The following is a 25,762-nucleotide window of genomic DNA, read 5'->3' on the forward strand; positions in this document are numbered from 1 at the left end:
TGTAGCAAGTAAGCAATTGAGACGGCATGCAGAAAAGGATGATGAAGCAAAAACCATTGTGATATGGAAGTGGCTTCTTTCGTACTATAGATAAACATACACAAATAATGTCATCCCACTGTCCCATATTCCCATCTCTGTGAAATTCTGGCCCAGCTCAATTAATGTGTCTTTTATGAAAACGTTTCTATGTCCCCAGCTGGGGTTGATGATCTCCTTCCTTTCATTGTGACAGCATTTTCAGCCTTTGTTATCCCCCTTGTGAATAGAGACCATGACTTAATTCTTCTTCACGTACCAATAACAAGTGCTTAATATCTATTTTCGAATCAAACATAGATTAACATGCAAGGAAGGTATTGAAGGAATGGTTCTATTTGGACTGAACTGGCAAGCTCTGCTCTCAGTTTGTAATGATCACGTACATATTTCTATGTGCACACACACGTGCTTTAACCTTTACATGTGGACACACATGTTTGAAGGCAGTGGTGGGAAGAGGTTTGGCATTCAGGCTCTGGATAGACAGAAGTTGATCACTATCCAGCTGTGTCATGTTGGGCAAGGTTCAGTCTATCCTACTGCAGTGTGCTCTTGTGTAACTGGGGATGTAGAAGCGTATGTCTTTTAAGACAGTTGTCAGAATAAAATGATATAATACATGCAAGGCACTGAGAACAATCCCTTTCACTAATGATTATGTAATCTATATTGGCTATTGATAGTTGTTTACAAATTCCCTCATCTGTGTAACTCTTGTCTTCAATCCCAGATTATAAAGGCCTGTTGCTTTCTCTTCTGTTTCCTAGCTCAGGCTTGAGCATAGAGAAAACATCTAATAATTTTGTATTTCTTAATTGTTGGAATTACACGAGGGCCTGGAGAGCTCGTGGTGCCTCACAGTATTTCCCTGAAACGTTCCAGGCAGTAAAAGTGTGAAGGTAAATGATAGTTCTGAACCCAGAAGGATCCCATATTTAGTCAGAAAGGCCTGGGGCCTCTGGAACTTTCTGAGATGGTAGTAAGAAATATTTATAGCTATAGGCAAAACGTTTTTCAACAAATAGCATTAAAAAAGAAGCCACGCTTATTCCAAGTCCTAACCAGGCCCATGTTTTAGCAGTGCTGAGTTCCAACATGGCTGTTGAATTTGGGCAATTTTAATTTTTTCTTGTTGCTGCTTTTTTTTTTTTTTTTTTTTTAAAGAGATTTGAACTTATGTTCTGGTTCATTGCTGTGTCCTGAATTAATGTTATTTAGGATAATGTTGATTTCTACGGTAAAGAAATTAGCCTAGGAATATTTAGTGCAACTTTTCACACTCTATTCAGGGAGAAAAGGGAGGAGGATCTAGAAAGATTGCGGTGTTGTAAAAATATCTCCATTTCTTTCAAACATTTTGAGATGAGCAAGACTTCACATTCCTATTGCTAAATAAATGCCCTCTTCACCATGAAACCATCAAATATTTCAAGAGAAATTAAATCCTTTAGACTCTGATTCTTTTACACTCGACTCAACAGAATCTTTTGTAAGAGCAATTTGATAGCTAAGAAACCCCAGGAGCTTTTATTCTTGAACTAGGAGGTCACATTTTTGCCAGCGCTCATTGCAACTTGAACCGAGAGAAGCTCAAGTTCAGCTTCAAATTTGGAATCCACAACCTTGAGTGAGTTCCAATGCCGGTAAAATCCATTCTCTCTGCAAACTCACTCAGAGGACATGCTTGGGATACAATGGACATCTTGGAAAAGCATGTGTTGAGGGGAAGGAAAGAACTGTTAGGCCAGTCCAGCTATGTCCCAAGGTCAGGTCATAGGCAGAAGTCAGCCTATGCAGTGGCATTCTGGGACAGCTGAGAAGTCGAATTCCGAAATCGCGTACCCATGGGCCAACATGGGAAAGGAGTGAAACATCAGGGCTGAGTTCTCCATGGATTCCTCACAGTGAATACTCGCTACATGTCTTCATCCGTTCCTTTAACAAATACCCATTGAGTGGGTGCTGTGAACAAACATTGTATAAACAGTGGAGATACAGAGGTAGCAAGGCAGAAGTGTCAAAGATAAACAAAGTGGGACCCTGGTTAAAGAGGGAAGGACAAGTTTAGTCAGTAATAACTATTGCAGTAGGGAAAAGAATCTGGTGTGAACTGAACTCAGCTTCAATCTGTACAGAGGTGCTGGACGCTTTAAGAAGAGAATGAGGAACTAGAGAGGGGAGTGAGTGGGGGCTCAGTAGAGTCAGGGAAGTAAATTACAAAAAGCAGAAGGGAGGTTGGTCCATGGGAAACCTCTCTGGGTTTGCTAACTGGTGTTTATCAAAGTTAGGCTCCTCCCCTCCCACAGAGACTGGGAGACACGGGCCCTATCTACAGGTGTTGGTGGGAACAAACAGTAAATTCTTTTGGCAGGCTTGAGTTTTCTCAGGCACTTTAAAGGGGGCTGGGACCATCTCAGGGATGTGGCCTTAGGCTGCTAGTGTTTGTTCAAGTTTTTATAGGCCAAGGTTGAGGCCTAGTCAAGAAGAGAGCTCAGAGGAGCCTGGTTAGAGTTTGGTCAAGAAGAGAATCTTTGTCACTTCCCTGGTAGAATTTCATTCTAATGGAAAACTAGAGAATAACACTTTAATTAAATCCTTTAATATGACTTTACAGTAAGAGTACTTGTTCTGTGTTTTAGATGTTCCTAACAGGATTAGTAAAGAGGCAATTTATTCTTTTTCTATGAAATTCATTAACTTGGGACATTCATGCAAGAACTACCCTGAGTGAGGTATAATGTGTAAATGAGATCATCCTGTTTTGATGTGTTCTTTTCATGTCCTCAAAATATCCGCTAAGATGACTGAGTGGTTTACCTTTCCCTTGGCATACCAACAACAGCTATGTATGTAGCATTCAGAAAGTCTAAACTCTCCCAAATCAATGATTTGGACAGGGCATTTCAAATATACAAACACATCTTTTCTCTATTTTGGTTTTGAGATGATGATTTGTGCACTTTCAGAACTAACCACTGCCCCACGTCTTGAAATAACTTCTTAACTCCATCAACCATTTGACGTCTTTTCACCATTTTTGTATTTTCAAAGTGGAAAACTCATAATCTCAGGGCACAACAAACATCTGAGCAAATGTAGGACCTGAGTCTGGTTCCAACTCTGTCACACATCCTCTATGATACAGGACGAGTCAACCCCGTCAATTTCCTGCTCTCAGCTCAGCAGGACACAGTGAGGTGTGCCCAGATGGAAAAGTACTGTGAAGAGTAAAACATGCTAAACACATGCTAGTTTCCATTAATCTCATGAGCATGCATTGTATTCAGAGTACAGAGCATTGCGTTAGGCATTATGGGGGAGGCAAATTGTGTGGAAAACATGGTTCCTATCCTTAAAAATACTAGCAATCAGTTTGAGTTGGAATTAAAAGTGAAACGTGGGAAGGTCCTGTGATTTTTGTTGTTGTAGTTTTGTGTTTTTTAGGATAAGGGGTTGAAAAGAGCATGAATGCATGTTTTTCTTCTGTCTTAAGCCCTATATGTGAGTGGCTAGAAAACACATATATTTAATGTGCTATTGTGATTTATGAGAATCTGGGATGCAAAGTAAGGTAGTGAGCTATCCACATATGCAAGGAGACCAGCCACCTGCTTCTGTGATGTAATGCGTGATTATCAGCACTGCACATTACATGGTGGCTCCCACCGTGGGGCCTTTTCTAGAATGATGACTATAGCCCCTGAGTGGGGAACATGACTGTTTAGAAGAGCCTTTTCTCCTGAGTCATTATGTATCCAAAGCGGATGAAAATCTCATTTCATTTTTCCATCTTTAACTGACAGTTTCACTTGAGTTATCTGTAAATTCAGCAGTGACTGAGGTTCAAAGTCCTGTTACTCCGCAGGCCTTGACTTCTTGTTTATTCTGGCCCCGTATCAATCAATACTCTCCAGAGTTTGGTGCTTGTAGCAATAAAATGGAGCAAAGACCTATTGTCTGCATCTCAACTAGGTCCTTGGCATTCCAGACCTGGGGTGTCAGGCTGCCTCCTCTTCCAACCTGCTGCCTCCAGATGAAGTGACAGCTGGGGACTGCGCAGTGAGCGCAAGGCAGCTGAGGGGACAGGACACTCATACTCCTCTGGTACCTTCCTTTGCATGAAAATTATGCTACTGGGAGAAGCATGCACAGCCTAATATCAGCGTTAATTGCAAACTTGTATTGTGAAGACCAAATTGATGGAAATCCTGGGCCTGATTTTCCTTTGGTTTGAAACGCACGCTGTTGCAAAAGCAAGTGACCGTCCTTTATTGGTGCAATAACTTGACAGTTTCTTTCACAGTCTGTTGCTGCCATGACTGACCGAGCAAGTCCTGCTCTCCCTCTCTGCTCCCTAGAGGAGCACCTCAGGGCCACACTGGAAAAAGCGAGTGATCGATTAATGATGAAATTGGCCAACTTGCCAATAACAATAAATTGTTTTGTTCTTCCCACAGCAAGGGTGCCAGCTCAGTGTGCAGCCTGTGCCCGGAGACAGAGGATGGGAACCCTGGCCAAAATTAACGTAGATGAGCTTTCATAATGAACGCAATGACAACAGTATGAGTGGCTCATGTGTGTGTCTTGGTTTTGACCAATTTAAAATGCTTCACATCGTCTCACGATCGGATATTTATATTTGCAGAAGACATGCAATGGTTGTCAAGATTTGGTCAAAGCAGGCTTCTCTCTTCTTTATTGAGGTGGATGAGGGTGAGAGTATCATGGATGAACATATAAATGTTAGTGTGTATAAAACGAAGGCAGCAAAACAAGTAGAAGACCCACTAGGAATCTGCAGTCCCCTTGAGGAAATAAAATCTGCATGTGAAACAATGTGAAAATAAATACAAAACAACATGTCTAAAAAAACAAATTGATAAACACAGTCACTATTTTTATTGAGTATTTTTGAAATCATAAAATTAACTAATTTTTTAAGAGTAATATTAATCATCCTATGCAAATGTAGGAAATACATAAAACAATAAAGATAAAAATAACTGTTAACTGCAATCCATCACTCCAGAAAAAGAAAAGAAGTTGCTTAATATTTTAATATCATTATTCTGTTTTTTTAAACTTATAGACTTCATTTGTAGAACTGTCTTTCACTCATACTCTATTTACTCTTTAAAAATAAAACAACATTGTGCAGTCGTGTTAAGTACATTCACGTTGTTGTATCACCAGTTCTGATATTCTTAAAAAGACATGTACACATAGATATGATAGATTTTTTATTATGCTTATTTTTACAAGTAAAGTTTTTTCTAGCATCTTGAATAATCCATGTTCCATGCAAGTACATGTATACGTGTAGTTACATATGTATACATCATTAATATTTGAATTTCTAAAGACAAAATTATATCAGAGATAGGAAATGAACTTGCCTTTAGGATTATTTTATGAATTATCTCATGAAAGTAGATTTGCATATACAATTTTGTTGTCTGATTTCTTTTTTAAAATTTAACATTGTAGTGTGGGCATTTTGTGGTTACTTTCCATGAAAAGACCGGAGGGATTTAAGGTAAGGAAAGGAATTTATCAGGGAGATCTTTCTGGAGGAGGAGAGCATGAAGGTTGGGAGTAAGAAGGGGGCAGGCCCCACAGCCACCTTATCCACCCCAGCCCGTTGGCTATCTTTCTCACTACTCTGGCCTCTGAGGCATTCTCAGGTAGCCTGTCAAGTTCAGTGTCGATCACAGGCGAAAGACAAGGGAAAGTCCCGTGGGTTGTAGTGAAGTGAACCAGCCCAACTATTGAAAATCAGGCTTCCCACTTCTTGTATGCTGAGTAAAAATGTCCTCTTTCCTATTGAAAGATAGTGATGCTCTTATTGAAGGCCAGAGGAGAGGATACGGAAAGGCAGATACTTATCTGCTGCCTCTAATATTGTGTTTCAAGATACACAAGCAAGTTTAAGAATACTCCTTAAAATATGAAATAATTCCCCAAATTTCACACCATTAGTAACAAGTAGCAAACAGGTCGGATGCCAGAGAGTTTGAATTGTATCCTTGCGCTTGACAAGTTAGAACCCTGGGTTCGTAATAGTCCTCTTTAATCAGTGATCTGTATAAATTGATACTTATCATGGATCATTTTATCCAATAGTCACGTGGGCTGCTGACAAGCTGAGAGATACCCTCTCAGGTTGTTGGTGGGGGTGGAAGTAGCATGTGTGATTGAGGCCATAAAAAATTCACTTACTTTGAGAAAAATCTGAATATACATATTCTCTGTGGAAAGATATCTGGGAACTAGATTTAGTTTTCTTTTAACTGATTGGCTGAGTGATCTTAGACAATCACTCAGTTTGCTCTGTGCCTTGGGTGCCTTTTCCGTGTAATGGGTTTAACACTTTCCGGTCACCTACTAGGGTTTTTATGAGGCTCAAATTTGATAATAGATATGGAAACACTTTGCAAATTAAAAATGCGATGTAAAGATATTATTAGCTAGTGGCTTTTATTATACAACAAGCCCATAAAATGGATTGGAAAGTGCGTTAACATTCATCAATTCAAAATTGGTTTTCCATATGGACTGAAGTACAAGACTGACTATTATGTTTGGAAGTAAGAAGGAAAAGCTTCCTTTGTTGATATATATTTACATGAACTTCTCATAATAAAAATTGAGCATCTTTGAAAAGATATATCACTAAAAACACCCATTATTCAAAAGAAGATAGTTATTTTATATACAGCCTAATTTCATCTTTTCGTGATCCTGTTTGAATTTCTATTAAGGCATCTGGTTGCTGCTTGAGACAAGGATTGTGTATTAATTATGGCTCCATGGCTCATGCATAGGTCACGGTCTGGCCTATAGTAGGCATTTGATGCTTATTGAGTGAACAAATGGCGTTAGACATGGGTTTTAGGTGTTTAGGAAGTAAGGAAATAGGCCCCTGACACCTATTACAGAGATCGCTATGTACCATTTAGAGTGCTAGGGCTTCAACTCCATACGCTATAATATTTATCAAAAATTGTTGGTAAAATATTTTATTAGCTATTGCATGATAATGACTGTGTTCCCCAAATACACAAATGGTGACAGGAGGGTGCAGACCATAGATTATTTGGGAGAATTCATCCAAGCTATGGGACACACACCCATCCACCTATGTACCCAGCAAATACATGTCTATGAACACACAAACACATACACTAAACACACACACACATACACACACACACACACACACACACACACACACCCCATATATTCCCACCACCTGCTCTGATCATGAAAACCAATAATTTTGAAGTAAGTTTGGAAGGAACAGACCTTCTTGTTTTAGAGTTGAAGAGAGATGTTGAGTGACGGCTTTAAGGCACGTTATCAGTGTCTGACTTCTTCTCGTAGCTACGTACACAGCTTAGACTCTGACTGGGGCTGGAGTCCAGGAGCCTAGCCTGGGTGGGTCAATGGACAGAAGTGATACGTGGCTGCAGACCCTGGGTGTGATGTCCGAGGCCCAGCAGTGGTGGTCCAAAGGATGAAGTATAAGATCTGGGGGGAAGTTAAGAGAGGATGGTTGAAGAGGCAGAGCTTGGAGGTGTTCCCCACATAACATTGCAGAGAAATTGAAGAGAGAGGGAAAGAGTGAGAACCTTTTACTAGGGACCTGCCACCCAGTCTGTTAGAGAGGCTCAGCTAGTTGAGATGAGTGCAGAATCAGACCTAGACCTTGGGTGTTCTAACCCTAGGTAATTTCTGAAGACCAGCACAGAAAGCAATGCATTCTGCCAGCAGGACAGTGTACTGAGCTTCTTCCAGAAGTACACAAGCAAAAGATCAGTGTGTTGGACATGGTGGTGGGTGCCACCCGGACCCACTTCAGGAACAGAGGAAGGCCTCACGCAGTCAGCTGCTTCCAGGCTATTGTCTCTGCTGAAGAAAACCCCTTCCCTGGACAGCCCGAATCCAATGACTGCTCAGATCAGGAGAATTAAGCGATGGCCCCCTAATACCAATTGGAGGAACTCTGAAGAGTCACTGCAGATTCAGAGCTCCATGGAAGGCTAGTTGAGGACCGCACTAGGGTAGCATTACCTTCTCCCTCTGCCTCCTTCTGCTTCCTTCCCTTTCCTTCCCCAGGTGTTCATCCTAAGAGCACTGATAATAACCACCTACAAGCTAATCTTCATTTCCAAATCTGCCTCCGGATCTGACCTGCCTCCCTGGCTGACAGTCAGCTTGTCTTTCAGGAGCCTGGCGATGACAGGAGTTTGACAACATGGTGTGAAAGTCTATGTCAAGATAGAAAGAAGAGGTGTGAAGACCAGGTAATGTCCTAACAGGTAAGCGTTTTGCTCTGTGATAATACTGTCAGCTCATTTTAAATTTTCAAAGCCTTTTCCACAAGACTTTGGGCCTCTCAATGACCTTGTGAGATAGGCATGACTAGGTTTTGTTTTGTTTCCCATTTTACTGATTTGGAAACCAATACTGAGAGTTAGTGACGTGAACAAGACTAGTAAGTGGCAGAATAAGGCCTTTGAACTGAACTCTTTGGATCTCTGGTTTACTACCCTTATAAAGTATGAGAAAACAGGACTGTCCAGAAAAAAAAGTGGGGACTTATGGAGACACCACAAGCAGGGAGGCAGGAGAATTGCTATAAGAAACTACTAAAATACAAATGACATGGCATAGATGCGTAACCATGGAACATTACAGCAATGTGGGCATCGGCTGGGGGTGGGGGACTCTCAGGGATGGTGGAGGTGGGGTGGGGTGGGGTGCGTGAGGATGCTCCCCTCTCTCTGAGGTGAGAAATGAAACGTGGGAGACCTGGTGACACTTTCTGGGATTGGTAGTTCTAGCCCCAAACTGAAAAGCAACTTTTCTGTGCAGGATTTCATGGTCCTACATGAATCACACCATTTCTGTCAAGATATTAATCTTTTGATAATGAAGGGTAATTCTCTCTATGGTCACACAAATTACGCATATATATTTACGCATATAATTTCGTGTTTTATACATGTAATTTTAAACCAGATATATGTATTTTTTCCCCCCACCGATCACTTTCTATGGCTTATCATCCCTCAAACTGTTTTCCAAGCGTCCAGTGTTTCAGTTGCGTGGACGATTTCCACCGTAGTCTCAGATTACGTTTATTTCTAAGGTACATCTCTCTGTGTTCTAAACATGCACATTAGAGCACCGCGCGGTGAGCCCAAGTTTTCTCTTGGTTTCTTTCCTCGAGAAGCTCCCGTCATTTTGGCCCTGAGCCATGAGCGTCATCCAGGCAGTTTTCTTTGGGGTGTATCAAGCGCCCCTCCCTCCCCACCTCCTGTTCCCTCCCCTCCTCCCACCTGCTCTAGCTGGGCCTATCTCCTGAAACAGACCACACCGTGCACTACGACCAAGTAAGAGAGAGCAAACAAGCTGCTTTCTGGTTTCTGTGACCTGAAGACGACTGTGGAACTCTGGCACATTCCTATTAGGCAATTAGCTGATTGCTGTCGCCCGCGGCCCCCGCGGTGCTTGGGGACTTCAGCGCCTGCCCACCTCCACAGCAAACAGAGGCATGTTCTCCAACTTTGATAGCTCCCTGGGTTCCTATGCAAAACAACAGCCTTTCCATAGCGAATTTTTCAACTACCGGCATCAGGGGATCTCAGAATCACAGCAACAAATGTGACGAGGTACTATTTCCAAACAGACATGCAGAAAAATAATCCAAATAAGACCATTAAATAATAATCCTCATTAAAACCAAACACAATCATTCTTAAAAGTGTATTAAAGGGAAAAAAAACACCAAAATGTTTTAAGAGATTAATAATTAGCTCATTAATTTTATTGGATAATTACACATCACTGGTCTTTCCAGAGCAGCACATTTTTAAAATTAAAAATGCCTTTTAGATTTTGCCCTTCCAATGTGCACATCAGGTGTGCAGAGAGCTTTTTAGCATGCAAAAAATGAATCACAATATTACACAGTGTGCTATTTTTTTTTATAAGAAGGCAGCCTTTCCTAAAACATTCATCTGTTCCAAAAAGATGCTCCTAATTTAGAAGAAATTAGAGGCAGAGTCTACACAGCAAACACCTCTGCTAACGCTTCATTAGTATGTATTTTCACATAATTCAATTAGCCAAAACACATACGCATGCTTGCAGTGCTGTTCTCTGCTCTGGGAGTGTCAGCAAGACTTTAAGCAGATCTGAAACAAAATTGCATAAATGGCGTGTAAAGCTCTGTGCATACAAAGATACCTTCAGGGTTCTAATAAATTCATGAAACTTTTTAAAGTATGATTTCCTAGCAGGCAATCACTTTTAATTAACAGGATCACCTACAGCAACACATGTCCTTCAAAAACTTACATTATTTTTTCTTTTTGAATTTCAAAGTTTCTGTAGTAAAAGTTGAATAGCTGAGTAGCTTAACCTCAAAAGGATTCCAGGCTTTTATGACAGTTATAAATCACTGTGGTGCCTTCTTTATAAGAAGAAAAGATTCTTAACACAACAGAGAAAGAAGGAAATCTCTTTTTAGTCATAGCTAGAAGCAAGCATTTTCTCCAAAGGTCAAAAAACTTTTCCTCAGTTAAAGAATAATTTTAAGGACATTGCAGCTACTTGTACAAGTAATCTCTTCTAATTTACTTTATGAATTAAACATTCAATTTCCAGGATTGTGGTTTGACACGGGATGGACTTGCCTCTTTCTGCAGCTGGCTTTGTAGAGTTTTTCCTCTTTAGTTTTCAGTAAACATGGGCCATGGCTGAATGTCAGGTCTTACTTAATGAGCCCTTCCTCCATGAGGAAAATGAGACTACGCAATCGCCAAAGGATTCAGTTGAGTGAGTCTTGCCATTTCTTTTTCAGGCCTTTGTTTGAAAGACAGGGATATGATCGTAGGCTGTCTAGGGCTAATGGTAAGGTTGGAAAAATCTAAAAAAGAGACCCTGCTGATTCTGAGCTGAGAGGAGAGGAAGGGACACCAAAAAGAAACCTGTGCACTTTCCCTCCCTTTGTCCTTAAGGAACCCGGGTAGTTAGATGAGGGTGGATGCCTGGCTCCAACAGCACCACCTGGTGAATGATCTCTCCTTTCCCTTCCTGTATCCCAATCCCAACTCCACTCCCCCAATGCTCTTTTTCGCTAAAATAGGAGGCTCCTTTAGTTTCGTGATGTCCCCAAATCTGACGGAATAATCAGGTGGGAATTTGGGAGAGTGGAGAATTAGGATGGTGTCTTCTGCCCTTTTGCAAAGCTGGTAAAATACCTGCAGGGTGGAGATTGCACGGTCAGGACCATTGGGGTGAGAGGTGGGGTGCAGGCAGATGCAGCAATACAAAGGGTGCCCAAAAAATGTATGCACATTTTAATAAACGAAAAAAACTACGAAAATTGTAATACTCAATATATAGCAATAACAAAAGATGATTACAATCACATTTGACTTCTGCAATTACAAGAGATGCTCAAAGTGGTTACCATCAGCGTCCAGACACTTCTGATTACAGCAAACTACTGCTTAAGCAACATTGACCAAAGTGTCCACTTGTATGCATTTTTTTGGCACCCCCCTGTATATCCAACCACTTCTCTCCACTACAGGTCACTTCCTGAGGCCAGCCACCATCATTTCTCGCCTGGGGGAGAGCAGCAGCCTGCTGTCATCCTGTCTCTAGTGTTGCTCTCCTCAAACCCGGTCTCCCCATAGAGTTCATTCCTTGGCGTTTTGAGGAATTAACCTGGCCACAGAGTGAATTAGGTGTTAGGGACAAAATCTTTTGAAAACATAGATCTGATCATTTATTTCCAAGCTCAGTTCTTTCAATAGTTCCATACCGTCCTTAAGAAAACACCTAAATTCCTTAATTTGGCACAAAACCCTTTCGTGATCTTCCCCTCTGCTTATATTTCCAGTCTCAACTTTCCCTTGCCTTGTATCTGTCAGTCTGATTTCCCACTCCCAACAAAGGGCTCTTTTCTTTCTTGGATTTTTTGGTTTCTTTTCCAAGCATGGCTTTTTAGTCCCAATCTTTGGAAGATCCCCTCCCTTTTTCTCAGTTGGAGTCAAAGGCCAGTCTGGTTAGTACCTACTCATTCAAGTCCTCATTTAAAAATCACCCCTTCACATCCTTTTGGAAAACTTCTTTCCCAAATTGTAGACCCTTCTAGGCTCTTTCAATATATGCTCTGTTTATTTCAGTGACCCCCTCTCCCCATTTATTCAGTGAATACTTATTGAGCACTTACTATGTGCCAGGTACTGTTCTGGGGATACAGTGATGAGCAAGACAGATCTCTGTTCTAACGAAGCTTATATTTTAGTGGAGGAAAATAAACACAACATAATTATTCAAATAAATAGTAAATTAAAAAAGTAAGTAAATACATATTAGGTTGATGCAAAAGTAATTGCGGTTTAAAAGGTTCAAGATAATTGCAAAAGCCGCAATTACTTTTACACCAACCTAATAAATAAGTCAGTAAGTGCTTGCGGTCGTGGTGAAGGAATGGTGGCCTGCTTTAAAATTGGTGTTAAGGGTCTCTGTGAGGAGATAGATGTGAGCTGAGGTATAAATAATGAGAAGTAGCCAACCCAAGAATGTCTAGCTAAGGGTCATTCCATATGCAAAAGAAGGAAAAATAAGCACAAAGTCTCTGAGGTAGAAACAAGCTTGGGGTGTTCAAAATCAGAGAAAAGCTAGTGCAGCTGTGGTGTACCAGGCACGTCTTACACTTTCTGTGAACTGTCTTCATCTAGGCTCCTGTTAGCTGGCCCATTTGACTCTCGCTCTAAGCAATACACTGCAACTAAGTCTTTACCAGAAATAAAGCTGTGATTTTGGCCTCCATATGCCATTCTTTTGTTGTTGTTGTTGTTGTTTTTCTCAATTTATTCAGATCTAAGCGAGGTAGAGGGCTACCATTTACTGGTCCCCTCAGAGACTTGAACATTTGTGAATATGTGTCATAAATATTTTTTCTAGTGTAGTTTGTTTCCTTAAGTAGTTTATGGCATTTCTTTTCTATGTAGAATCTTTATTTTTATATAGTCAAATTATTATTATTTTCCATTTATGAGGTGTGATCAAACAATATGCTGAATGTTTAAATAAAAAGAATTTATTACAGTAAACGTCACATTGCCGTTAATCCCCCTCAAAATACTGCCCCTCGCTTCAAACACACTCATCCCACTGTTCTTGCCACTTTCTAAAGCAGTTGTGAAGTCCTCTTTCGTAAGTGTCTTTAGTTGCACTGTTGTGGCTGCCTCCATGTCCTGAATCGATTCAAAGCATTTACCTTTCATGGTCATTTTGATTTTGGGGAAGAGCCAGAAGTTGCACGGTGCCAGATCCAGTGAATAAGGTGGATGAGATACACCGTAATGTTTTTATTTGACAGAAATTGCGGTATACAAGAAGCGATGTGTGACACGGAGCGTTGTCATGATGGAGGATGATTTACGGCACACTTGAAAACACACCTTCTCTCAGGTGTGGCTCACACCCGACTGACTACACTGAACCAGCTGAAACTTGTCACACACTGTTACTGAGGTTCATTGCACTGCTCCCCATATTGAAGATCCCTGCCTTTCCTTTGGATGGCACTGGCAGCAGCAGTCACCATGTGTTTTGATCACAATGGAAAGGCTCCATGTCACACATCACTTCTGGTATATGGCAATTTCCGTCAAATAAAAACATTACAGTGTGTCCTCATCCACCTTATTCACCAGATCTGGCACCGTGTGACTTCTGGCTCTTCCCCAAAGTCAAAATGATTCAGGACATCGAGGCAGCCATGACAGTACAACTGAAGACACTCATGAAGAAAGAGGACTTTCAGAAATGCTTCAGAAAGTGGCAAGCACAATGGGATAAGTATGTTTGAAGTGAGTGAGTGTCTTTTGAGGGGGATTAATGGCAATGTGTCTTTTACTGTAATAATTTTTTGTTTTTAATTTAAGCATTCAGCATATTGTTTGATTATACCTCGTATGGTTTCTAGATTTGGGTCATAATTAAGCTTTTCTCATTCTGAAATTTTTAAATGTTTTCTTTTTTTTTTTAAATAAGGACTTTACTTTTTTAAAGCAATTATAGGTTCACAGAAAAATTGATTTGGGGTCCTGTCCCTTATGTGGCATTCTTAAAAGTTAGGGTTCTAGTTATATGGACCAAGCCCTTTTCTCCTCAGGGAGAATTTGAAAGTTGGGGGTTCCCTCCTGGTTTTAAGGAGCTGTGCTAGAGATGAGGTTTATGGCAAGAGTGTGTCTCAACCTTCCCTCCCCATTTTGATGTGGGTATTTTCTCAGTTGCCTGATGTGTAGGAGTCATTCACCTTCTGGATTTCTCTCAGAAGGAAATGATCACTTTGTAGCTGCATATTCTATGTATCTGTAGGAGGAGAGAAATTCGGGAGCCTCCTAACTCATCACCTTGGTGATGTCACTCCATAACTTAATTCCTGTTTAAAATGTCTACCCAGTTGTCTTGACAAGTTTATCAAATAACCTCTTTTAACCTCTGAATGTCATGGCTAACTTCATTAGAAATTATATTCCTCTATGTATTCATATGTCTGGCACTATATTCTGCTCTATGTTTAATCTTGTGCCATTACCCAGTATTCTAATTGCTGTTTTATATTTGGCAGCGTTAGTCACTTAATTATTTTTTTCAGGGTTTTCTTGAATGGTTATGTATGTTTACTCTGTTTGTCTAAAAATGTCTTTATTTTACACTTCAGGGCTTGGCCAACGTATTTTAACTTGACACAGTCTACCTTCAAATATCTTACTTCATGTACAATATAAAAACCTTATAACAACATACTTTCATTTCATCCTTTCTTTATGTGTACTTTTTTGACATATATATTATTTGTGCATATGTTATAAATCCCACAATACATTTTTTTGTCATAAGCAGTCAATTATGTTCTAAAAAAATAAAATTAAAAAAGTATTTATATGCACCCACACACTTATCATTTTCAATGCTCTTTATTTTTCATTCTGAAATACTTCATTTGTAAAGTCTTATTTTACCTTGATTTCTGATGGTTGTTTTCACTGGATATAAAGCTCTAGGTTGACAGTGTTTTACCCTTTCTGTACTTTAATGATGTCATTATATTGCCTCCTAGCTTTCATTGTTTTTGTTATGAAGTATGCAGTCATTTTTATATTTGTTCTTCTATTCATGATATATTCTTTTGCACTGAATCCTTTTTAAGATTTTCTTTTTCACCGGTTTTTAGCCATTTGATTATATTATGCCTTGATATAATTTTTGTTTGTTTATTTATTGTGCTTAAAGTTTTTTGAGATTCTTAGATCATTGGATTTATTGCTTTCATCAAGTATGACATTTTCTAAACATTATTTCTTCAAACATTTTTCTGCCCTTCCTTGATACTTCAGTTGCACATATGTTACGCTGCTTGATGTAGTTACTGAAACTCTTTTTTTGTCATTCTTTTTTTATATTGCTCTGTCCTCAAGTTCACTGTGGTATCAAATCTGCTGATAACTCTATCTAGTGATGTTTTTTTCCCCTCATTTCAGATGTCTATTTCAGTGAGAGAAGTTTATTTAGTTTTTTAAAAAACGTCTTCCATTTATCTCTTTATGTATATATCTTCCTTTCAATTCTTGGGTATATTTATAATCGCTGTTTTAAGGGTTTTTTGTTTGTTTGTTTGCTAATTTTAGTATCTCTACCAATTTTGCATCTATTTCTACTGATTTGTTTTCCTCCTGTTATCATTGACTTTTTTCCTGATTCTTGGTATGTCTTGTATCCTTTGGTTGAGTGCTGAACATTGTAAACCTTACATTGTTGAGTGTTGTCTGGGCTTTTTTTGTTTATTTGTTTTTTTGTGTTTTTTTTTTTTGTCTTTCTTTAAGTAGTATAGCATTCTGATCTGGTAGTTAGTTAAGCTAGTTGAAGATTATCTTGATTTTGGGGGGAGCTTATTTTTTAAATGTTAAAGGGCTGGCCTAGAGTAGTTTTGTTTTTTACTCTAAGGCTGATTTGGCTCTGCTACTTAGGTGAGACATTCCTGGCATCTGCACTGAATAAACTAAGTCTTCAATAAGGTCTCTCTATTTTAGTTGGTCAGAACTTGAACTTCATCCAGGACTGTGTGAAATCTGGAAAGTGTTCAGTCGACAGTTCCCAGTTTTTCCTTGTCTGGCCTTGTGCATTTTCACCCTATGTATAAGTAGTATATTCTTCAGGAGCAAATTCAAGGATCTCCTATACAGATTCCTTTAGCACTTTTCTGAATTGTTCCCCCATTTCCGGTCCTGTGCTCTATATATTCTAGCTGCTTCAGCTTCCCTGAACTTTTATTTTTGCCTCCTCCATTCAGTGTGATTGCGATGTTCTCCTTTATTCCCTCCTTGCTCTATAGTCCAGAAAATTACCCTAGGCAGAAATCTGGGATTGTTTTTTTCAAAAACTCATGATCGCACATTTGGCAAAGGGCAGAGCACCCATTCAAGCCACGGGCTCTGATTCTCCAGAGCCCATGCTTTCTTTCCTAACCACATCACAGGGCAATTTATGTTGGTCTTCCAGACTACAAGACCCAGAGGCCACATGATTAAAATTCCCTGTAAGCTGAATAAAGTGAGTGTGCAAATTATCAAGGACTTTCTGGCCAAAGCAGGTAGACAATTAAGTTTATAGACAAGCACTTGGACAAAGGTAATAGTGGGAAGGAATGAGAATATATGTAATAGGTGGGGTGATTACCTATTCACCTTTCACAGATTACCTTTCAGTACTATAAATTCAGAGCTTCTTACCTCAACTAATAGGCAACACAGGTATATTCAGGTGGCAGGTTGATAAAAATAATTCTGTAGATCTTTTATTGGTAGATGAAACATATGCTTAGTGAACTGCTTATTCCCAAAGAGTTTAAGACTATGATGCTTTTTTTGATGGTCACTGACAATATACAGATTGCACTAGAACCCATCACTGTGATTTCTGTATAGTTCTTTTTGTTCTCTGTTTTAGACTGGCTGTCTAAAATAGTAATAACTGGAATAAGCCAAGCATCTAAAATCAGAAAATTCTGACAATAGCAAAAATATTTCTGTTCAAGTTTACATTTGTTCTGTTAATGAAAGATTTGCTGAGCAGGTAGAAGTACCCATTCTCTCAGCTAATTTCAAATGATGTTTATCTATTCATTAAAGCCATTACTCAAATGGCCTCTACTTGACAATTTCCTGCAGAGAAAACAACTGAGGAATCATTTGTAAAAATATTCTTACATGAAGACTTTTCACCAGGTCATACTGGCCTTCCTCCCTTATCAGACCACATACTGGAGCTTTGCTATGTTTGGGTCTTGCAGAAGTGATTCAAATCTGCATTATAACATAGCTTGTCTCTGAGTGCTATCACCTCCCAGTCAAAACTCCATTCTTGTGAAGGGGAGAGCTGGATTCTGAAAGATTACCATGGACTTTCAGAGTTTTGTTTTCTTTGCTGTTTCCAGAAGCATCGGACAGGTAGAAGTCTCAGGGTCTCCTAGCTCAGAAAAAGCTGTTCTCTGTTCTCCATTTCTCCTCTGCCACAATCATTTTATTGAATGTCATGACCATCTAGCATGACTCACCTGCTGTGTTATTGAATGGGCCAGAATTTTAAGACTTTGCTGCTGAGAATTTCAAAGAGCTCTGGGAAACAGAGATTTATCTGACTTTTCAAACTGCTTAAAAACTAAGATACCAAGTTTGCAAACAGATATCTGAAGATCCAAAGGTTTTCTATTGCCAGAAGCATTTGGTCAAGATATTGGAAAAGAAAAGAGAGGCGAAAGGAAAGTCAATGAAAACATTAGCACGATGATCTCTCTTTTAAACTCCAAAGAAATCATTGAGGCTCACTTTCTAAAGGAAACTGCTTGTGTTCAAGGTCCCGTGACTTACATATCTGGCAACTGTACCTTTGTTTTCATATCACTTGGGTTTTACTTCTGTAAAGACTGTCAAATTCTGCTGGAATTGCGTGTAGAGCTTTTTAATGGGCTAGTACTATTTTAAGCAGCATTGTGTATGGATGTTGCTTATGACTGGTACTTCTTCAGACTCCGGAGTTTGTCCTCTCTCACCACTGGGATCTAGCCTTTTCTGCTTGCTCTAGACAATAAGGGACTTAATGGCAACTATGTGTATGTACATAAAAAACAATGGAACAGATGACTATTAGCTACATGGAGAATTCAAAATGATGCAATTATTAATTTAATGGGTGTGATAGAGGATATTATTTGTTTGTAATTATATTATGTGCTTCCTCCCTACCCTTGCCAAGCTTTCTTATAGGCAGGATATGTGTATTCCCTAGTCCACTGACATTGAGTTTAACCATGTGACTCCCTTTGGTTTGTGGATAGGACCTACATAGAGTCCAAGCTGAAGATTTCAATGTGCCTGTGTGGTTTGGTTCTACCCTCCCTTTGATTTTCCGTCTTCTACCAGAGAAAAACATGCCCCAGACAGTGGGTCATCCTTCATCCTGGGTCCCAGAGAGAAAAAGTGTTTAGAGCCAGTCAGATGCCCTGGAGCCCAGCAGAGCCCAGCAGAACCGTATCTAACTCATGGCCCTAAGCAACATGAGTAAGAAATTAACATTTGTTATTATAAGCTACTGATATTTTTGTGTTTGTGGCAACAGCAAAAGCTGACAAATACAGAAATTGGTACCAAGGGTAAGGTTTTGTCATAACAAAACCTTAAAATATGTGGTGTTGCTTCAGGCATGAAGAAAGCTGTAATAGGAAGCTGGAAAAACAGCAGCCATGTTACACATTGGTGCAACACTTGGTAAAACTATCATACGAAATGTACCTATTGGATTTCTGCTTGCTCTTAACACTAAGGCACTTCCTCGTAATGACAACTATGTGAAGAAACTTTAAGACAGAATGTTGGTATAGGTTGGTGCAAAAGTAATTGTGGTTTAAAAGGTTAAAACTAATTGCAAAAACCACAATTATTTTTGCACCAACTTAATAGCATGGATTGGTTGTTATCAGCTGTGTTTGATAAGAGACTATAAGAAAGAGACAGGCTGAGAAAGAAATTGGCCTCTTTACAATGAGGAGTGAAAGGGAAGAGTGAGAATCCATAAATTCTTGGATTTGCTGATTTGATATACGCTACGGTTCCCCCTTTCCTTCCAATAAAACAATTCCCATTTTAACATATAACCCGAGGACAAGAGCTAAATGAGAAGCGTTTGCCATTAAGACACCGAGCTTGGGAACGAGACCAAACCAAGATCATGGCTTACATACCTTTCATTCAGATGTTTGACTGAGTTAATAGTGTACCCTCCAGTAAATTATTTCAGTTGGACAAATAGCTCAGAGGAAAAAAAAGGGGTGGGTAGGTGGGCATTATCGCACTGAAGGCTGATAAGCTTAACCTACTTGTGATTAAGAGAGAGAGATACATGAGTTGAAAAGAATATGAGTGTAGCAATTAACATAAGATGTAGATTGAAATCAAATAGATAAACAAACAACCCCTCCGCAACAGTTAAAATAGCCCTGTGTTTCCAAGAGTGCTTTAACATGGATGAACAGAGACTGTAACTGAGACGGAAAATAGTCTGACTTTATAGACAGGAAGTAGGCTGAGGAAACTGCCTGACCACTGGGAGAGCGTGTTTTCTGGTGCCCAATTCAAATATGGCCAAAGATGATAATAAAAGAGGACAGAACTCCTAGAAAGTGGAGGCCAGAGGTGTAGTACTCTCAGGGAGTAGAGGCAGGGCCTAGTCATAAAACCTTTTCTATCCCTTGGGTGGGGAGACTGCAATTCTTGCTCAATGGGATTTCAGAATGGCTATGGATTTGTGCCTCCCATGCTTCCCCTTTCTGGATAGAAGTATTTGTTGGGGTTAGCTTGTTCCTGTTTCACCACTGGGTGTTGAAGGTGTGGGGGTAAGACAATTTGTCTTTTAAAATCATAGGTCTCTGGATCAAGAAGAGCTGCACCTGAACTTGAGAAAATTATGAGGTCCTAGGCTGTAAGCCTAAAGACTTGACTGAATGCTAATTTGGGTCTCAGGAAGAAAGTAAATATTTGTGACTAAGAGGGTGGTCTTGGTGGATAGTACTATTTGTTTGCAGTTGTTCATTCAGTCTCTGCACTTGCCATGCATCCCTCTGATGCACTTTTCTACCCATTGACTTCTGGCTTGGCATGTGATTTGCCTTGGCAGGGAATGTGAGCGGACATGATATATGGCACCTCCAAGCAGAAGCTTTAAATATGCTTGCATGGATTGGATTTATCTCTACCAACCCTTGATTTTCTGCACTTCCTTTGAAAACCTCATGCCCTGGATGATGGATGTTCCTTATGCTGGTACTGGAATGGGAAGACCGTAGAACCCAACTAAGCACAGAGGAGGCCAGAACCCCTCAGAGAGTTCTAACATGATCACCACCCTATTCCAGACCTTCTTGAGCAAAAGTAAGTGTTTATTTTTGGAAGACACTTAAATTTGGGGGTTGTTTGTTGCTTCAGCAACAGCTGACTACTATGAAGGATGATAAAATGAGAGAAAAAAATCATACATGAAACAGGAAAAGGAAATACTGTGCAAGTCAGCTAGATTGTGTAAGACACCAAAATTGCGTTGAAACCTAACATTTATTATGTGTAATTGTTGGACTAACAAAAGAAGAAAACAAACGAACAAAAAATCAAAATGAGAATTTCACTGCTTTTACATATGAGATACAGGTCTAACTGAAGAACTAGAGAAAACATTTTTCAATGTTAGGCACTGATTTTAAAAATTGTCCAGGGGAAGCCTATGATACATGGTTGTTAGGAAAAGGCATAGAAACCAGTATTTCTGAAAATCCAGACACTTCCTTTGTGTTATGTTGTATGCGTAGTTTGAATTTGTTACTAGGAGGTATGATATCAACTGATAACAATGATGTTCTTTGGAACATTTCAAAGATTATGTATTATATTATCTAGATCTGTCTAAAGATGAGACATCTCAATAGAAGATACAAAATTTGAACTTAGATCTACTCTTAGACTCACAAAGGGAATGTGAACTAAAGGCTATTAAAATAATTAGATTTAATTTAAACAAGATGTGAGAGTCACTAGAAGAGTTAAGCAAAATAATAGAAATCCTCAAATAAAAGCAAATTGTAGACTTTGGTAGAAAATAAAGTTAATTTTGAATTTATAATATACATGGTTATTTGGTATAAATCATAAATTGCTATTACTGTCAGAAAAGATTACAAAACACTCAGATATAAGTTTGGCCCTTTCATTTTTTTAAATGGCTAGTCATATTTTTAATTATGGAGAAAATAGTTTTTCTTTATTGAAATTTCATGTGATATATGCAACAAAAGTGGCATTCCAATTTAAAAATAGAAAAATTAAAACATGGAAAGGAAACCTTTGCGTGACTATGGAAAAGGAAAAACAAGGCGTAGTCGTAACTGAAAAATGATTTTAATAAATTGAGCAATATATTGCAATATTTTTGTTTTTTTCTTTAAATATCTAAACATTGAAAAATTTAAAAAAACTTAAGAAACACTGTATCACTCTGGCTACTGCTAGAGATGATGAAAATTGTAATATGAGTGATACCAATTTATATGATCAACTTACAACATTTCATAATATTTTCTGCAACAAAGATCATTTTCGTATATGACTCCATTATAATTTTTATATGTGATACAAAAAATTCATGGTGCATTTCTGAATCTTAAGGATTACGTTAAGCATTTTTTACTGACGATTCCACTTACTATGACAGTTTTTCCAAATTGACATTAATTTAAACAATTATTTGAGAATGACAGTGGTTTAAGTGAGGTTATCATTTTGGTATTATTAAAAATGGAACAAAGATTATGTGAAAATCTTGATTATAACAACACAATTAGTGATTTTGCTGAAATGAAGGTAAGAAAAAGAAATTTTATGGATGAATATGTTGGTAATATATGTATTCTTATTACTAACCCAAATATTTCTGGCCAATCAATTTTGACATACTCAATAATTTTCTGTCTGATATTTAACCTGGGTCTGTGTGTGTATATATAAACTTTAGCTTTATACATATTTTACCATTTTTTTTATCATAAAGAAATGTTTGTTGAGATAGGAGGCTAGAACATATTGCATTTAAAAGTTTGTTAGCTTGATTTATAAATTTTAAATATTTAGACTTATGGTATATAGGCCTTCACTTAAACTCTTGTCCTGGACCCTGCAGGTGACAAGTGCTCTTGGGAAGAAGAACCATTCCTGAGACATTACTTTGACTCTTACTAGCTGGGTCAACCTGAGGAAATCACTAAACTTCCCTGAATCTCATTTTCTTCAGACATAGGTTTATGATAGTCTTTTATCCACTTGTCTCCTGGGGTTCTTTTGAAAATCAGCTGATACGGTGAAGATGATAGCAGCAGCAGTAGCAGCAAAAGAAAATACCTAGTGCCTATTGTGTGCTATTTATTAGCTCTTTAATCACTGCAATAACCCTATGAGGTAGTACTATTGTTGTCCTAATTTTATAGGTGAGGGAACTGAGGCACAGACAGGTTAAGGAACTTGCCCAAGGACACACAGCTAGTAAATGGTGGAGATGTGATTTGAACCCAGGCAGTCTGACTTGTATTTTGTAAACCATAAAGTACATAGAAAGTATTGTCATGAATGGCAATAATCTGTGAATGTATTGCCTTGGACAGTTATAATAGTTTATGCAGAATCTGCATTGTTAGTTTAACAGTAGAATTCTTGCCTTCCAACTCCTTGTAGAAGAGTTAGGCATTTGTGAATTTATAGTGCCCAAACTTTCCTGATAGAGCATGTTGCAAATAGAAAAATTGATCTTGAAAACTATAGTTATTATCACTTTGGAAAAACAATGAAAAGTTTTCGCTGGAGACTGATAAAACCTTGGTGTTGGAACAAATACCATAGGTCATGTAGTTCAATGCAGTAATCCCTTTAAAAATATTCCTGTTACTTCAAATTATCTCAAGGTCTACTAATTTGATTTGGTTTATAGAAGAAATAGAAAAATGATAGGAGAAGAACCAATGACGAATCAGATAAATATCAATTATAACCAGATAAATAGCTCAAAAAATTGTGAGGGGTAAAGATATGTAGTTCTTTAAAAACCCCAACTTCACAAAATATAGCGTATAATTTTTCTAACAAAATTCAGTAATGGATAACTGAAACATTCATGTCCCCTTCAAACCTTCAACGATTTTGAAAATATACAAGTAATTTATAAAGTCATTTGAAAAGTTTGTTCTGACAACTCTACATCACATTATATTGTCATAGTAGTGAGCCTACATATAAATTCATCTTAATCTGAAAATTTATAATTTCCATAGAATTTTTTCCTGTGGAAGGAAGAGAACCAAACTTCATAGTCATATGGGTGCTGGTGGTCATTTGGGCTGACTCACGATGTACGAGATGTACAGTTCAGTTATCAGGCTTGGCAAAATGGAAAGTACTACATGTCGTGGACCTTTGGGGTCCCTCGTGAGTGGCTGAATTTGCTCACCTTAAATCCACGAAAGTTGGGGCCCCCTGTGACCATATCTACATATTGACCATTGGATGGGTAAGAAAAAAATTGGTATAGGCTTTTAGATAAACTAACCAGAAGTTAGACTTTCAAATAAAAATGTCCCCCTCAAATAGTTTTCTTAGCATACCCACACCCTTAGTCCTTACTTTATTTAAATAATTTTTCTTTGGGGAAAATTATTATGGAATTCTGGTATTGGAGGCAGGTTTTTGGCGTTTTTTGTTTTGTTTTGTTTTGTATTTTTTATGTGTTTGTTCTGGTGTTTGAGAAACTCAAGGAAAATTGGTTACGATTTCAGCCACATTCCCTGTTTTGACCACAATTGTTTAGAACAATAGTATCCCCCTGCAGTAACTGTTCAGCTTCCCAACATGACTGCAGGAGCCATTGGGCTATGTCAGTGCTGGAGTACTCATTAAGGGGAGTCAAAAACATTCCTGTACAGCAGCACCCACAGACTGGGCTCTGATGGAAAGCTAATGGGTGTTACATGAAAAAGGTGTTTTATATTCAAATTTGGGATGCTCTGCTTAAGAATATCAGATGTGTACATTTTTCTATGCTGCAGGACTTCTCAGAACATTTAGTATGTTAATGTGCATTTGTGCACATTATTCAAAGCATCCAGCTGATGCACGTGGTGTGGGGCATGTATTCTGAGGAGTGATGCTTTGTAGTAATACTTCAGATTTTGTAATCAGTGCCGCCTAAATGAGTCATTAAGGCAGAACCTGAATGCAAAATGGGTAAAGGAGAAATCACTGAGCCCCACTGTCTGTCCCCGTCCCCTTCTCAAATGCAGGAGCACGAATGGCTCCCCTCCCCCCTACTTTCTTTTTTTCCCCTTCAAGAACAAGAAGCAGGGCACTTGGAACAAACAACTGCTTGTGCAAAGAATCAGGCACACTGGTTCCGAGTGGCTCCAAGGCTTATGCCTGAATTAAAGGCGAGGCCACATAAGAGGAAATAAAAGGGTTTGCTCAGAGATCAAATGAAGCATTTGTATAGAACCTTATTCAAAATGGATACAAATGCATCAATTCTTCAGAATTATAGGTGAATCAAAGGAAAATTACATCCAAGGAGATAAAGCAGCAGCCAGCAGTCGAACCATGAACAGTGCAGAGATGCAACTTTGAAGCTTCTGGCCTGGTGTGCCAAAGAGCCAGATGTGGCAGGTGGAATTACAGCAGCTCCAGCTCAGCATCTGGAGCGAATAAATCTGTCCCACAGGAAGAGAAGAGGTGCACAAGAAGGTGCTGAGAATGACTGGTTGAAAATACAGTTTTGAAAGAAAAATCACTTTGAAGAACACAGAACATTCTTTTTTAAAAAATAATAAAAATTAGGTCTAGGCTTAATATTACTCTATTTATTGGTAGTGGTGTGAAAGAATCATATACGAGGATTCTTTGAGCTCCTAAATAGCTAAACCCCTAGGATCTCTCTCTTTTCTGGCAGAGAGAGAGACAGAAAGAGGGGAAGAAAGAGAGGGAAGGGAGGGAAAGAGGTAGAGATAAAGGAGAGATAGAGGTAGAGAGGTAGAGAGAGGTAGAGAGAGAGGGAGAGATAGAGATAAAGGTAAAGCTAGAGATAGGTTGATGATAGACAGAGAAATGATTGATAGATAGATAGATGATTGATAGATGATAGATGGATGATAGAGATGATAGAAAGATAGATGATAGAAAGATGGATAGAAGATAGAAAGATGATGGAGAGCTAGCTAGATAGATGATAGATAGATAGATAGATAGATAGATAGATAGATAGATAGATTGATAGATTGATAGATAGGTAGATGTGGGTGTGGGCACACCCAAGGAGACATTATGTTGTGTATATATGAACAAAGCATGATGCCCCGAGACTGAGCCAGTTTTTCATAATTAGGATCCTGCTTTGGTCACTCTTTAGACCTGAAGAAGGTGTGTTGTGTGGATATATTCTTCAAGGCTTCCCTTTACTGTTCGGAGGGTTATGATTTTTTTCCTACGACTATACACATATACAATATATAAAACAGGTGTCACAGACATGAACAATTTCATAAAGACAATACTCA

The 25,762-nt window shown here is 38.8% G+C and overlaps 1 long non-coding RNA gene across 1 annotated transcript in view; it reads left to right on the plus strand.

The window, feature by feature from the left end:
* LOC109450574 (uncharacterized) overlaps positions 1 to 25,762 on the plus strand; it is a 170,453-nt gene that overhangs the window by 60,199 nt on the left and 84,492 nt on the right. The window contains exons 5-6 of the long non-coding RNA XR_002137862.2: positions 8,271 to 8,363; positions 20,305 to 20,558. This is a non-coding gene — a long non-coding RNA (uncharacterized LOC109450574). The remainder of the gene's footprint in view (positions 1 to 8,270; positions 8,364 to 20,304; positions 20,559 to 25,762) is intronic.

Source organism: Rhinolophus sinicus, linkage group LG17 (genome assembly GCF_036562045.2).
Source record: "Rhinolophus sinicus isolate RSC01 linkage group LG17, ASM3656204v1, whole genome shotgun sequence".
Taxonomy (NCBI): domain Eukaryota; kingdom Metazoa; phylum Chordata; class Mammalia; order Chiroptera; family Rhinolophidae; genus Rhinolophus; species Rhinolophus sinicus.